General features: G+C 46.4%; 1 pseudogene; it reads left to right on the top strand.

Moving 5' to 3' along the window:
• The first annotated feature begins 6476 nt into the window (after positions 1-6476).
• LOC142255531 (U2 spliceosomal RNA) lies at positions 6477-6680 on the top strand (annotated as a pseudogene).
• Positions 6681-15968: the final 9288 nt, after the last annotated feature.

Genomic DNA, 15968 nt, shown 5'->3' with positions numbered 1-15968 from the left:
ACCTGCATCACCTAAGCCATCGGGAAATGGGTCAAACTCCACACATAACACCTGAGGAGTGGAGATGGATGTCCGACCTATGTACCATCCTCCAAAACTTTGAGGACTCCACCAAGATGGTGAGCGGCGATGACGCCATTATTAGCGTCACCATACCGCTTCTCTGCCTTCTAAAACGGTCTCTGCTCAAAACCAAACATGATGCATTGCAGGCGGAACACGATGAGTTGGAGCAAGAAACAGTAGTGGGTGTGGGTGATAACACACAGCCCAGCCTCGTCTCATCACAACGTGCAGTGGAGGACTATGACGAGGAGGAAGATGAAGACATGGAGCAACTCTCCGACCAAATTGAGGATATGACATGCATACCAGTCATATGCTCAGTTCAGCGTGGCTGGCCAGAGGACAGGGTAGATGAGGAGGAGGAGGAGGAGAAGGAGGAGGACAGCATGTTCAGTCATCGTGTTGGTCTGGATATTGAAGTGATGGCTGTTAAGAGTCTGGCGCACATGGATGACTTTATGGTAAGCTGCCTGTCTCGTGACCCTCGCGTTAAGAACATCTTGGCCGACAATCATTACTGGTTGGTAACACTGTTAGACCCACGCTACAAGGAGAACTTTATGTCTCTTATTCCCGAGGCGGAGAGGTCAGCCAAAATGCAGCAGTTCTGGAAGGCCATAGTCACGGAAGTAGGCAAAGCATTCCCTTCACAAAACGCTAGCGTCATAATTGTAACACTATTAGTTAAAAGAAAGGGATAAACTGTAAAAAAAACAAAATAAGGCATAACTTTTTTTTAACATCAATTTTTTTTTTTTAGATTTAACCAAAGAATGTGCACATTTGTTATAATAAACAAGTGAAAAATGTTGAAAATCAGTCATCCAAAGGTGAGTGAAAAAAAAATATATATATGGTACCAATAAAAATGTCACTTTGTCCTGCAAAGAATGCAGCCCCCCACATTATTTTTTTCCTCTGTGCGGCCCATACACCCAGCCGAGTTTGAGACCCCCTGCCTTACACTATATAGATATCATGTTCATTCCCCATCTATCTTGCTCAGGAGAGCATCTCCCTCCCCCGGCACCAAGAGCAGCTCATACTGAATTGTTACATTGACTAGTAACACTGCACACAGAAATGCACCTTAATATTCCACTGTTAACCCTTTCCTCCCAGCAGTAACACACAACTCCTCACCTTGATATCATGGTGATTTATGGTCAGAATGACTTCAATGCGATCAGTGATTTCTATTCTAGCTCTGCTCACATAGATTTTATATCCACACTCAACTATAGGCCGTTCTTCATATTTTGGGGGTTTTTAGTCAGATATACTAGTTTGTGCCTGTATAGTATTGGTGTAGATGGGAGTGTAGGGCATGGGTTACATGGCACTGTGGTGGGATACTGATGGGAGGTATTGGTGCTGTGTTTGAGGCTTCTACTGGGTATTTTCCTACAAATACTGGAACAGCTCACTGCTTAGAATGATCCTTCCCAGCTCTATAATATATTATATATACCCCACAATGCAGGCTCACACACACATTTGTCTCAAGTGTGTTGTAGGGACACAGATACAGTCTTGGTCATGTGACTAAAGGCTACTTTACACACTGCGATATCGGTCCTGATATCGCTAGTGTGGGTACCCGCCCCCATCTGTTGCGCGACACGGGCAAATTGCTGCCCATGCTGCACAACACCGAACAGAACCAGTCACACATACTTACCTGCCCGGCGACGTCGCTGTGACCGGCGAACCGCCTCCTTTCTAAGGGGGCGGTTCGTGCGGCGTCACAGCAACGTCACTGAGCGACCACCCAATAGCAGTGGAGGGGCGGAGATGAGTGGCCGGAACATCCCGCCCACCTCCTTCCTTCCTCATAGCGGCTTTGAGGCAGGTAAGGAGAGGTTCCTCGTTTCTGCGGTGTCACACGGAGCAATGTGTGCTGCCGCAGGAGCGACGAACTACATCGTTACTGCTGCAGTAACGATAATCGAGAATGGAGACCCATGTCACCGATGAGCGATTTTGCACGTTTTTGCAACGATGCAAAATCGCTCATCGGTGTCACACGCAGCAACATCGCTAATGCGGCCGGATGTGCGTCACAAATTCCGTGACCCCAACGACTCCGCATTAGCGATGTCGCAGCGTGTAAAGCCCCCTTTAGTGGGAGTGGTGTACAGGGTCTTAGCAGTAAAGAGTATTCCATATTTCTGCCAGATACCCACAGAGATATTGAAATCTGAAAAAAGAGACTTCTGCTCATTGAAGGTAAGAACTGCTCACATAGCGTTCAACTCCACAGCAAACGAGTGCTCTAGCACTGGCATCTCAGCAGGGATATTCCCCTACTACACATGTGTGTCTGGGTCGCTGTGACAGTTTACAGGACATAACTCAGGGCACCTAGACAGAAGGCAGAGGGACTACTTTCTATTTCTGGTGTAGAGCTTAGTACAATATATATATATATACTATTACATGTGACACATGTACCTTGTATTACCATTATTCGCTGTATATGAACCCCTTTTCTCCGGGCATTATTTGTCTATAGCATTTTTCACGAACCTGAGGCAACTGAGAACCCTTCAGTGAAGGAATTCCACTAACCCTCACAATACCAACCAGGGGCCTCCCTGCAGTAACTCAGGTAGTTGTACCCATTCTCTTTCCGCATTCTATGTGTTCTTCTTCTTTCTTCTTTTTTTTCTTTTTTCTTCTTTTTATTTCTATCATGTAGTTCAGGGGTTTATAGATATATGTCCTGCATCTCATATTTCCTTTAGTGGTGCTTCTTACCCATTCTCATATCATTTACCCTAGTATTTCATGATCCTGAGGCGACTGAGAACCCTTTAATAAAGGAATCCTTTTTCACTTGAATTGTCAAGTGATACTTACCAGTGACTATCACGTAATGTTACAGGTAGTTGCATTTTCTTCCTCTTCTTTCTCTCCTTTCTTCTTTGTCACACGGTCCATTGTGTTATAGCCCACGTGTCATGATAACACTTGTACCATCTTTTCATTTAGATTCCACCTACAATTATTTACCGATTCCAGTTCTGAAATAGGCTTTCATCATCTACTCACTAGAATTCTCAAGTGCATAAGGTACTGAGACATATACATGTTCACACCATTATAAAGAACAAAGTATAAACATTGAGGTTTTTCTCACACCCATGTTCCTGTGTTCTTTGATATGATATGTGTTCATTTCCTTCACTATATAGGATTGCAAGTTTTCCATTTGTACCTTAATGGCAATGACGCTATACAATTGAACACATATCATCCTGTTATCCATATAGGTGTGTATTTACCTGCTTGACTATTTTTGGTTGTTTGATCCAGAATGTTTCTCCAGATAGGTCATGTGGAAATTTTCTTTCCTCAGTACAAATGTTTTCACTATGGCTTTGGAAAAATTTTTTGTATGTGCATCATGGTCATTTGACCCATTGTACTCTCAAGTAGCAATATATTGTACTGTTATGTTGTACTATGTACTAATTACGTGTTTATATGGTTTTGTAACCCTTTATGATCTTAGATAACTTTATCCTTGATAAAGACCTAAAAACAAGGTCGAAACGTTGGATGAATTATCCTTTTGCACAAATAAAGAATTTTCAGCATTCCAAGAGTTCTTTTCTTACGTTATTGATCACTATAGTGTGCCAGAGCTATTTCTATTGAATTTACTCTTATTTTTTCTGAGCACCTGCTATATACACAGTGAGCCAGACATATTCAAGTTTCATTCAGAAGGCAGAGGGAAGCCTTAGCAGCTGAGCCTATATCTTGGCTTTTGAGCATTAGAACAGGCCGGCGATTACAGGGTAACATGAAAAATGTCCAGCTTGCATTATGACTAGAACATGACAATATCCTTTTAAGTACAAACCTATGATGCGTTCCTAAGCAGTTGATGTTATATGTTCTACATTTCATTTTCTGCATACTTTACAAGTAGTAGAATTTGCTTTGATATAGGCAACTGGATTTTCACAATGAAAAGGCAAAGGATAACGCCCGAAAAAGACGCCATACATTATGTCAGTGCCATCACTGACAAACCTGGATTGACCATGAAATACATCAATCCCCTTAAAGGTGAGTTAAAACAAGTTTTAACTAAATTGCCTTAATATTGTCATGCATTAGAATGACTGTCTTAGGTAATGATAAATATTTTCTACAGGAAGAGGAGTGTTTGCTGAAACTGAAATCGAAAAAGGGAGTTTTGTTGCAGAATATCGAGGCGAGCTCACGTATGCACTTACGATGGTAGACAACTACTCGAGATTTATGGTTGTGGTACAAGTCAAAGATCTAATGGCCCATACTGCAGCGAAGGTCTTCCAAGCACACTTATGCAGACCTCATGGCTACTCAGAGAGAGTCCTCACAGATCAAGGCACTGCCTTTGAAGCGGAAATCTTCAAGGACTTCTGCAGCTTTTACCGATGCAGGAAGATGCGCACTACACCCTACCATGCTCAAACCAATGGTTATCAACCTGCTCAGGACTTTACCCCATATTCCAGATGTGGCCTTACAAGTGATTTATAGAGGGTTAACAATACGTTGGGATCACCGGATCTAATCTCCCTTTTTATACACCCTAAAATCTTGTTTGCTTTAGAATAAACAATAACATCATAAAGGTATAGCAGTACCGTTTCAAAGTTTCGGTGTCCCAAGCAGCATTCCATCAGCCTCTGGAAGGTTCCTGGCAAATTGCACAGCTCGAAGGGCATGCTTTTGAACTCGCAGAGACCCATCGGGGTGGCAAAGGCGGTCTTCTCCCGGTCTGCCTCAGCAACGGACACTTGCCAATAGCGACTAGTGAGATCAAGGGTAGAAAAATAATTTGCAGTTCTCAATGCAGCTAGCTATTCCTCAATACAGGGGAGTGGTGCTGTCCTTCTTCTTTAACAGGACCAACGGAGCTGCCCAGAGGCTACAACTGTCACGGATAACCCCAGCCTCCTTCATGTTGCTCAACATGTCCTTGGTACACTGGTAATGTGCAGGTAGTTTTGGCTTATATCTCTCTTTGATGGGTGGGTGTGCACTTGTGGGGATGTAGTGTTTGACCCCTTTTATTCTTCAAAAGTCTAGCGGATGTTTGCTGAAGACTTGCTCGTATTCTTGCACTAGCCTGTAGACCCCCTTCTTGTGATGTGAAGGTGTGGAGTCAGTGCCTACGTGTAATTCCTTACACCACTCCTCTGGCTGACTTGGTGAGCTGTCACTGAATGGGTGGGCTGAAGCAATGGTGGATGCTGCTGTTTGGATAGCATGTGTATCTACTGAGAACAGCTTATCAATGGTGGCAAATCGGAGCAGCTTAATCTCTTGCTCTCCGCAGTTCAACACTCTCATGGGCACTCTTCCCTTCCATATTAATGAATAAAACTATGATGTAAATAGCATATAGATACCCCACAAATGCAGATAAAAGTAGGTTATGGGAAAAGGGGGAAGAGAGAAACAGGAAAATAGTGGAATAAAGTATACCTTCCAGGTGGGAGAGGAAATGGCAGCACAGCCAGTGGAGGTGAAGCAAGGGGAGCCTGCAACTAAAGAGTTGAGAGCGTTATCACATGGTGACTGAGCCTGATTGTAACGGGAGCATAGAGGTGCCGATCCTGTCTTACCTGCGTTGGTGTAGAAGTGGGTGTCCTGTGGTGGAGTCAGCTGTGTGCAGTGGTGGCCGTGGGTTCTTTTATGTGCGACCGTAGTAATAGCTGCGCCCACTTCCTGTATGGGAGTGGAATGCAGTGAGGCTAATGGAACGCACGCCTGCGCATTTGTGTTTAACGTCGCGCATGTGCAGAACGGAGAAAAGGCTGCGCTCACTTCCTAATGAAAGGGAGTGAGACGCAGCTGGGAAGGGAAGGGAAAAGATTAGGGTTTGGGGATGATGAAAGGGCTTTCTACGGGCAAGGATGGCAAAGGGTGGCAGTGACGGAAAGTCAGGCAGCCTGTCCTGTCCTGTCCTGTCCGTCCGTCTTTTTGTATCATGAATTGGAAAGACTGCAAGGGGGAGGGGAGGTGCTTGGAGGAGGAGGAGTTATTCAGATTAATTGCAGTGGGCGGCGGCTGCAAAAAGCATCATTCTTCTTGTTTTTGCTCTGCAAAACAGCCTTTTCAAGGGTTGGCTTGGGTGACAAAATGTCTTCTGTAGGCGTGGGTTTGTCTCCCTCTCCCTAAGATGTGTCCGGTATAGGCCAGGGTGCCACTCAAGGCCGTAACCAATTCGGGTTATAGCTTCTCGGCCTTTTGGCTAAGATCAAGTGTAGTTTCGGAGGACGCTACCTTGGTCGGTACTGGAAGGTGCCTGGGATTGCACGTCTGCCGGCCTTGAGGAAGTGTGTGCGCCTTCTGGTGACACATAGCCCTCTTGTGCCTGGACGGTTCCCAGGCAACGGGAGGCGATCACCTTTGTTATTTTGAAGTCCTACTGATAAACAGAAAAAAAAAATTAAATCTGTTCTTATCAGTTTAATATCTGATACGTCCCCTCTCTGGGGACCATATATTAAATGGATTTTTAGAACAAGGAGATGGAAAAAATCTTGCTCTGTCCACTCCACGCATTGACCTGGTATTGCAGTACCTCCAGGACCGGTGCACCCCTTCTTAACCCAGTTTCCAAAAGCAGAACTCAATTCACCTGATTCAAATGAGCCCCATTAGTGAATTGAAAGAAAGCAAAAACTTTATATGCACCTCAATTTGGCCAATTCACTTTTCACACTTTCACCCTTTTTTTTATCTTTCACACCTTTTACTTGCTTTATTGATGCAAAAGCTGTGCCAAATAGCAAACTCATCTCCACTCAACTTGACCAACTCTGCTATGTCCCGTGCAGTATCTTATTCTCAGTCTTATCTAGATCATTTGCAATTGAATAGAATAGATCCCTTTTGGACACATTGGATTCAGCTGCTGCAGTGACTGCAGGTGTTAGAAGATGCAGACTTGGCATCAGGTGCTGTCTATCAGATTCCACTCCAATTAAAGCTTCCATTGTTTTTCGGTGTTTTCTTTGAGCAATGATGATGTCTTTAGTGATCTGTTGGCTCCCTCTCCTGGAGGAAGAGTTTGCTTGCTCTTGGACTTTCAAAAAGAGAGGTCATGATAGACATTTAGCTTCTGAGCCCAATTGGGGACAGTCATGGGTGATGAATGTTTTGCAACCTGCTGCGAAGCCTGATACCGCAATATAAGGAACGTCAAATACTAAGAATGGGCGGCCTATGAAAGAATTAGTACTTTCATTAAGCATACTTAAACGGCTAATTGGGAATAGACAAACTGTAAAAAGCCCTCTGAGAAAGCCCCTCTCTAACCTTTGTTAGTAAGCTTTTCTGTAGTCTGCCTGTTGATGTATTTTCCGTTTGAACAGTGCACAACATGAAGTGACGGAACACTGGCTTGTCACAATGTCCCCCGCTGACATCACGATAGCGCTGCTGCCTAGAAAGCCAGCTGCGCAGCAGAAGTTGCTCTTTGGGTGGGATGGTGGGCTAATGTATCTATTCCTGCTTGGTGTGAGTTTGACATGATCTAGAGCAACGAGTTCCAGCGGCTAGCGGTTGATTATTGGCTGTAATGGGGCTTTCTGGCTGGTGCCAGCCTTTCTTCTTAGCACACAGGAACCACAATCCCTACACCATGCTTCGATGGATTCTCTCATCCCAGCCCAGTAAAACTACATATTTCACACAGTTATAAGCAGCCCATGGGCATTCACCTGGATTAAAACCCATAACAGCTCATAGACCAAACAATCAATCTACCACTGGACCAAAGACAGGAAGCTAAATCCACTGCCTGCGGTAACTAACTTAATCCTATAGTCTACTCACACAACAAACCCAAGAGAAAGGAAAAAAACATGGCTTCGATTATCCATCCAATGAAAACGCATAACCATTGTGAGCCATTGGACAATGCAATTGCACACATGGTGACATGGTGCACGGCCCAATGAATCAAGTCTGTACTTCATATTCACGGTTTAAGCCCTTGGGTTCTAATGTGTCCAGAGTACATATCCAGAAAGATTCCCTTTCTTTGTGCTAAGCACAAGTCAACAATACGTTGTAAGCAGATTCTATTACCAGTCCCACACCATTTTGTGACGCATAATCGCACAGTGGCCCAATTAAGATTCCAAGTCATCGAACATGTCCCAGCCATACGCAGAGGAGGCGATAGAATTAGGAAGCTCAAAGAAAGGGAATCTTTCTGGATATATACTCTGGGCACGTTGGAACCCAAGGGCTTAAACCATGAATATGAAGAACCGACTTGATTCATTGGGCCGTGCACATTTTTTCTAACGCCCGGTTCTTTTTCGTGTTCACACTATATATGGTTCCAGTATGTATGGAGTTCCATTCTTCCTTGTTTTTTATTTGTCATGTTTGTCTGATTACCTTGTCTAACAGTTTTTTCTCCCCTTTCTTTACCTTCCAGGTTCCCATAGTCACGTGAAATATCCCTGTTGCACTTGATTACGGCTCACTATTCACTATAGGATGTCTTATATCTAACATCACACTCTCACCCATCAGCACTCTATAGGTTTGTATAAGGTATGCGCTTACACATCCGGTCCTCCATAGGTATTTCCACTTATGTAGCACTATCCCTATGATCACTCATAACTCATACCCTTGTAGTCAATTACAGCCTCCTCTCTCCCCTCTCCCCTTCTCCCTTTCCATCTATAATTTTGCCAGTACAATATTAGTTTACATTAGGCACACACTCACATATTCCTTTCCTTAGTGACTTATTGTAATTCACATTCGCATACAATTCTCTATGCCTGCCCCATTACTACATTCATACCTACTTGACCCTATCCTGATACCCCTTGTCTCACCTTGTTGGTCCCTACACCTGTTATCATCTCCTTTCCTGTGTCTGTCTTGTCACACAACACATTTTAGCATATCCCTTGTGCTCCTTATTACCTGTCCTGCCTATTAGAATTATGTCCATTATGTCCATGCATGGCCCAATGAATCAAGTCTGTACTTCATATTCATGGTTTAAGCCTTTGGGTTCCAATGTGCCCAGAGTATATATCCAGAAAGATTCCCTTTCTTTGAGCTTCCTAATTCTATTGCCTCCTCTGCGTATGGCTTGGACATGTTCGATGACTTGGAATCTTAATTGGATCACTGTGTGATTATGCGTCACAAAATGGTGTGGGACTGGTAATAGAATCTGCTTACAATGTATTGTTGACTTGTGTTTAGCTCAAAGAAAGAGAATCTTTCTGGATATGTACTCTGGGCACATTAGAACCCAAGGGCTTAAACCGTGAATATGAAGTAAAGACTTGATTCATTGGGCCGTGCACCATGTCACCATGTGTCCAATTGCATTGTCCAATGGCTCACAATGGTTATGCGTTTTCATTGGATGGATAATCGAAGCCATGTTTTTTTCCTTTCTGTTGGGTTTGTTGTGTGAGTAGCCTATAGGATTAAGTTGGTTACCGCAGGCAGTGGATTTAACTTCCTGTCTTTGGTCCAGTGGTAGATGGATTGTCTGGTCTATGAGCTGTTATTGGTTTGAATGCAGGTGAATGCCCATGGGCTGCTTATGACTGTGTAAAATATGTAGTTTTACTGGGCTGGGATGAGAGAATCCATTGAAGCATGGTGTAGGGATTGTGGTTCCTGTGTGCTAAGAAGAGAGGCTGGCACCAGCCAGAAAGCCCCATTGCAGCCAATAATCACTTAATAACTTTTTCAACTTGTCATCATATGGGAGGCCTTCCATTCCTTGTAGTAGTCTAGTTGCCCACCTTTGAACTGACTCTAACTTCTGAATGTCCTTTTTAAAATGTGGAGCCCAAAACTGGTTCCCATATTCCAGATGTAGCCTTACAAGTGATTTATAGAGGTTGATCATCTTTACTTATCATTTAAAACTTTCAAACTGGTACACTCAACACATAAAGCCCCCCCCTTTTAAAGAGTAGTTTCCCTGTACCTAAGTGGGGGTCTACCTAGGTTGGAGCGAGTGGACCTTCGGGGTCCGGTGTCAGTGGTGACAGGCAGTGGGGCAGAGGGAACAGTCAGTTCCTCCTCCCTGCTATCATGTGGGGCAGGCGGAGGCGTAGGGGAGCTGGGTACAGGTACATCCCTGGGCACTGGCTCGCGGTTAACCGTTTCCATCATTTCTTCATCCACGGGTTGTGGGAACAGTATCACTGGAAGGATCACCGCACCGTTCTGTGTAGGCCAGTCTGCTGGAAAATCACCCATCATGGTGTGGATTACCTCTTTTTCCTTCTCCACTGGACTGGGAACTGGAGCCTCATCCGCTACTCTCAATGCTGGTGGGCACTTCTTCAGGTGGTCTCGGGAAACCGTGGCCAAAGTCCCCCCCTGGTCACGGCTGATCTGGTAGGCCTTCCCATTCTCCCATCCTGTGGGCTGGACTACATACGGGGTTTTTTCCCATTGATCATCCAGCTTGTGGGCCCTTCTTTTCCGCTTCAGCACTACATCCCCAGGTTGGAAGGAACCGGCAGGCGCCTTCTTGTTGAAGCACTGCTCCTGTTGTCCCCGACTCCGGCACAAGTTCTTTTCAACATACTCCTGGACCTGTCGGTACTGTGTCCTCCGCCGAGTGTCCCATTCAGCTGTCGACAGGAGTGCTTCTGAAGCTTCCAAGCCCATTTCCAGATCCACTGGTAGCCGGCCGGGACGAGCTCTCATCAGGTGTGCTGGAGTGCATTTCGTAGAGCTGGAAGGGATGTTGTTGTACATATCGACCAGGTCAGGTAGCTTCTCCAGCCACAGGTTCCGCTCTTCCAGTGGTAACGTCTTGAGGAGGCCCAGGACCAAGTGGTTCATCTTTTCACAAATGCCATTGGTTTGGGCGTGGTAAGGCGTGGTCCGGATTTTCTTGCAGCCGTACAACTGGCAGAATTCCTGGAATACCTCTGCTTCAAAGGCCGGACCCTGGTCGGTAAGCACCCTCTCCGGGTACCAATGCGGTCAACAGAAATAAGCCTGGAAAGCCTTAGCAGCGGTGCGGCCGGTTAAGTCCTTAACTGGGACAACCACCAGGAACCTCGAGTAGTGGTCTACGATGGTCAGAGCGTAGGTGTACCCACTTCGGCTGGGGGTGAGCTTTACATGGTCAAGGGCAACCAGCTCCAGCGGTTGGTGTGTAATGATCGGGTGTAGGGGTGCCTTCTGGCTGGCCTCGTCCTTCCTTCTCAATGCGCAAGGGCCACATTCTCGGCACCAGGCCTCCACAGATTCCCGCATTCCACTCCAATAGAACCGCTCTCTTAACAACATCTCTAGCTTCTTCCACCCGAAGTGCACTGCACCATCATGGTATGCTTGCAGGACGGTAGGCACTTTAGCCTGGGGAATCACCAGCTGGCGGATCTTCTCGTGAGTCTTTGGATTAATCAGCTCGCGATACAACTTCCCCTGGTGTAGGTATAGCCGGGTCCGTTCTTGCCACAGACGTTGGGCTTCGGCAGGGGCAGCAGGGTCTATCCCAGCAGAACCCTGTTCCACTAGAGTCTTGACCAGGCGGACAGCAGGTGCCTGGTTCTGAGCTTCCTGCCAGTCCTGTCGGGGCAGCGGATCCAGGTTCACCCGTTGTTGGTAGACGTGCACCTTCTCAGTGAATGGCCGGTGAAATGCAGGCAACTCGATCTCTTCGAGGTCATCATCCTCTGGCCCCTCTTCCGACAGGTGGGGCATCCGGGAGAGTGCATTGGCATTGACGTTGGTACGGCCGGCCCGGTACTTGATGGTGAAATCGTAGTTGGCTAACCTGGTCACCCACCGCTGCTCCAACGCGCCCAGCTTGGCCGTATCTAGATGGGTCAGCAGGTTATTGTCTGTGTACGCGGTGAACTTGGCTGCTGCCAGGTAATGGCGGAAACGCTCGGTGATAGCCCACACCAGTGCCAAGAGCTCAAGCTTGAAGGAGATGTAGTTCTCAGGGTTCCTCTCAGTCGGTCGGAGTTTTCGGCTAGCATAAGCTATTACCTTTTCCCTTCTGTCTTGGACCTGGGATAGAACAGCCCCCAAGCCCACATTGCTGGCGTCGGTGTAGAGGATGAATGGGCGGCTGTAGTCAGGGTACGCTAGGATTTCCTCTCCGGTCAGGGCTGTTCTCAGCTGGCGGAAGGATTCCTCATGCTTTTCTTCCCACACCAATGGGGCTACTAGGGATCTACCACCCTTGGTCTGTCCTACGAGGAGGTCTTGCATGGGGGCAGCCATCTTTGTGTACCCCTTAATGAAGCGACGGTAATATCCCACCAGGCCCAGAAACTGCCTCACTTCCCTCACTGTGGTCGGTCTCGGCCAGTCTTGGATGGCGGTGATCTTCTCGGGGTTGGGGGCGACACCTTCCGCACCAACCACATGTCCTAGGTACTGCACTCTGGGTTTCAGCAGATGACACTTTGAGGGCTTCAACTTCATCCCATACTTGGCAAGGGACGCGAACACCTCGGCTAGGTGCTCCAGGTGGGCTTCATACGTCTGTGAGTACACAATCACATCATCCAAGTACAGCAAAACGGTCCCATAGGCAGTCTTCTCTCGGTCTTCCGGTGCCACGGCCACCTGCCAGTACCCGCTGGTGAGGTCAAGGGTGGAGAAGTAGTTAGCGGTTCTCAGCGAGGCCAGGGACTCTTTGATGCGGGGCAGAGGGTAAGCATCCTTATGCGTTATCTGGTTAATCTTCCGGTAATCCACACACATCCGCATGGTGCCATCCTTCTTCTTAACCAGCACCAACGGAGCGGCCCAGGGACTACAGCTGTCCCTAATAACCTCTGCCTCCTTCATGTTCCTCAACATGTCTTTGGCGCATTGGTAGTGCGCAGGGGGAATAGGCCTGTATCTCTCTTTAATAGGGGAGTGTGTACCGGTAGGGATGTGGTGTTGAACCCCTTTAATCTGCCCAAAATCTAGAGGGTGCTTGCTAAAAACCCGCTCATACTCCTGTACCACCCGGTATACCCCTTCCTTGTGGTGTATGGGGGTATCATCAGTGCCGACATGTAGCTCTCGATACCACTCGCCTAACTCCCCCAGGGATGAGTGGGAACCGGCAGCAGGCGGTGTGACCGGGGGAACGGCTTCATGGATCGTGTGGGGATCTAGAGTGAACAATTTGGCAAGGGTAGCGTACCGGGTGGTGCATGAATGCACACATATTGGTTTTATAATCTTATTGTATTACTTTATATTCTTATTTCACTTGTGCATATCTCCACCATAATCCTGGCTAAGAAATATAGCTTTTTTTGGGGTACACAGGTAGTAAGGTCTTCTTTCTATTTCTTTAGGGGTGATATAGCCTGGTGGAACTCTAGACCTCTAACATTATATATGCACCCTTTTTCTTTATGGTTCTTGGACACCTTATAACATTCTTCCATACATATATATCTTTCTCATAAATTATAAATAATTAGGCATTTTTATATATTTTATTTACATTTTCATAAATAACTTTTTACAAAGCATGGGGGACATTCTCACATACATATAATTTTCATGTACGCATTCTGAAAATTTACGCATAAACCGTACACACTCCTTTTTGTAACAATTTCTATAACTCATTCGCTGAACTCTCATCCCGGATATTCATTCTTACACCGAATTTCCTGTTATAACACAACATTCATGATTTTTATTCAATTTATTTTTATTTTTTAGGTTTATTAGTAGTGATGAGCGAGTACTAAAAAGCTCGGGTGCTCGAAGCTCGGGCCGAGCCTCCCAAGATACTCGTGTACTCGGCCCGAGCACCGAGCCCAATGTTATCCTATGGGAGACCCGAGTATTTTTGTGAAATGACCACCGGCAGCATGTAGAAACCCTAAAAATGGCACAAAAGTCTCCGAGGAGTGCTCAAATGACATGGCAACAGCATGGGGAAGACCCCTTGAAGCATTTATCACTCAAAAGTCACAGCTGTGAATAATTTTGTCCACGTTTTACGCCATTTTTACGGACTCACCAGAAAACCTTCCAAAATGACACCAAAATGATTTTTCATAGCGGAAATGTTAAGGGCACATACCCAATAGTGAGATAGAGCTAATGTATGTTACTTTTTGAGATCAATACATGAAAGATTTTACGTAAAACATTGTGTGGCACTCCGATGTCCCTGAGAAGAGACGTACATAAAGGCCTCTGAGTCTAATGTGCCCATTTTGAGGAACTGAGTCTTTGTAGTATTTTCCTTTGCCAGGGCAGTCCAAAATTGTGAGGTTCACCAATGCCCCTGCATACAGACGTGCATGATGGCCTGTAAACCTGAAGTGCCCATTGTAAGGAAGTGGGTCTATTGTAGTATAGCCCTTAGGCAGGGCAGCCAAAAATTGGGAGGCTCCACGTTGTCCCTGGATAGAGACGTGCATGAGGGCCTGTAAACCTGAAGTGCCCATTGGAAGGAAGTGGGTCTTTTGTAGTATAGCCCTTTGGCAGGGCAGCCAAAAATTGGGAGGCTCCACGTTGTCCCTGGATAGAGACGTGCATGAGGGCCTGTAAACCTGAAGTGCCCATTGGAAGGAAGTGGGTCTTTTGTAGTATAGCCCTTTGGCAGGGCAGCCAAAAATTGGGAGGCTCCACGTTGTCCCTGGATAGAGACATGCATGAGGGCCTCAAAACATTAAGTGTCCATTGTCAGGAAGTGGGTGTATTATAGTATAGCCCTTAGGCAGGGCAGCCAAAAATTGGGAGGCTCCACGTTGTCCCTGGATAGAGACGTGCATGAGGGCCTGTAAACCTGAAGTGCCCATTGGAAGGAAGTGGGTCTTTTGTAGTATAGCCCTTTGGCAGGGCAGCCAAAAATTGGGAGGCTCCACGTTGTCCCTGGATAGAGACGTGCATGAGGGCCTCAAAACATTAAGTGTCCATTGTCAGGAAGTGGGTGTATTATAGTATAGCCCTTTGGCAGGGCAGCCAAAAATTGGGAGGCTCCACGTTGTCCCTGGATAGAGACGTGCATGAGGGCCTCAAAACATTAAGTGTCCATTGTCAGGAAGTGGGTGTATTATAGTATAGCCCTTAGGCAGGGCAGCCAAAAATTGGGAGGCTCCACGTTGTCCCTGGATAGAGACGTGCATGAGGGCCTCAAAACATTAAGTGTCCATTGTCAGGAAGTGGGTCTTTTGTAGTATAGCCCTTTGGCAGGGCAGCCAAAAATTGGGAGGCTCCACGTTGTCCCTGGATAGAGACGTGCATGAGGGCCTCAAAACATTAAGTGTCCATTGTCAGGAAGTGGGTGTATTATAGTATAGCCCTTAGGCAGGGCAGCCAAAAATTGGGAGGCTCCACGTTGTCCCTGGATAGAGACGTGCATGAGGGCCTCAAAACATTAAGTGTCCATTGTCAGGAAGTGGGTCTTTTGTAGTATAGCCCTTTGGCAGGGCAGCCAAAAATTGGGAGGCTCCACGTTGTCCCTGGATAGAGACGTGCATGAGGGCCTCAAAACATTAAGTGTCCATTGTCAGGAAGTGGGTGTATTATAGTATAGCCCTTTGGCAGGGCAGCCAAAAATTGGGAGGCTCCACGTTGTCCCTGCATAGAGACGTGCATGAGGGCCTCAAAACATTGTTCCCATTGCAAAGGAGCGGGTCTCCTGTCGTTGTAATGTCCATTCTGCAAAGAATGGGCGAAAAAATTTACCACTGGGGGTATACCTGAAACAAAGGCCTAACTCTTGTAACGGTCATCATGGTGGCGCATGAGGAGAAGGAGGAGCAGTCCAGCGATTATCCAAAGTCCAGAAGTGTGTACCCATGGGTGACTGGAGGTACATGGCAAATTCCCGTTACAAACTTTAAATTCCGCTCTCATTTGCTGGTGGTGTGGTGAAGTCTGGCCCAATCCAACCC

The sequence above is a fragment of the Anomaloglossus baeobatrachus genome, chromosome 10 (genome assembly GCF_048569485.1).
Source record: "Anomaloglossus baeobatrachus isolate aAnoBae1 chromosome 10, aAnoBae1.hap1, whole genome shotgun sequence".
Lineage (NCBI taxonomy): Eukaryota > Metazoa > Chordata > Amphibia > Anura > Aromobatidae > Anomaloglossus > Anomaloglossus baeobatrachus.
This window is presented reverse-complemented; position numbering and strand designations above follow the sequence as displayed.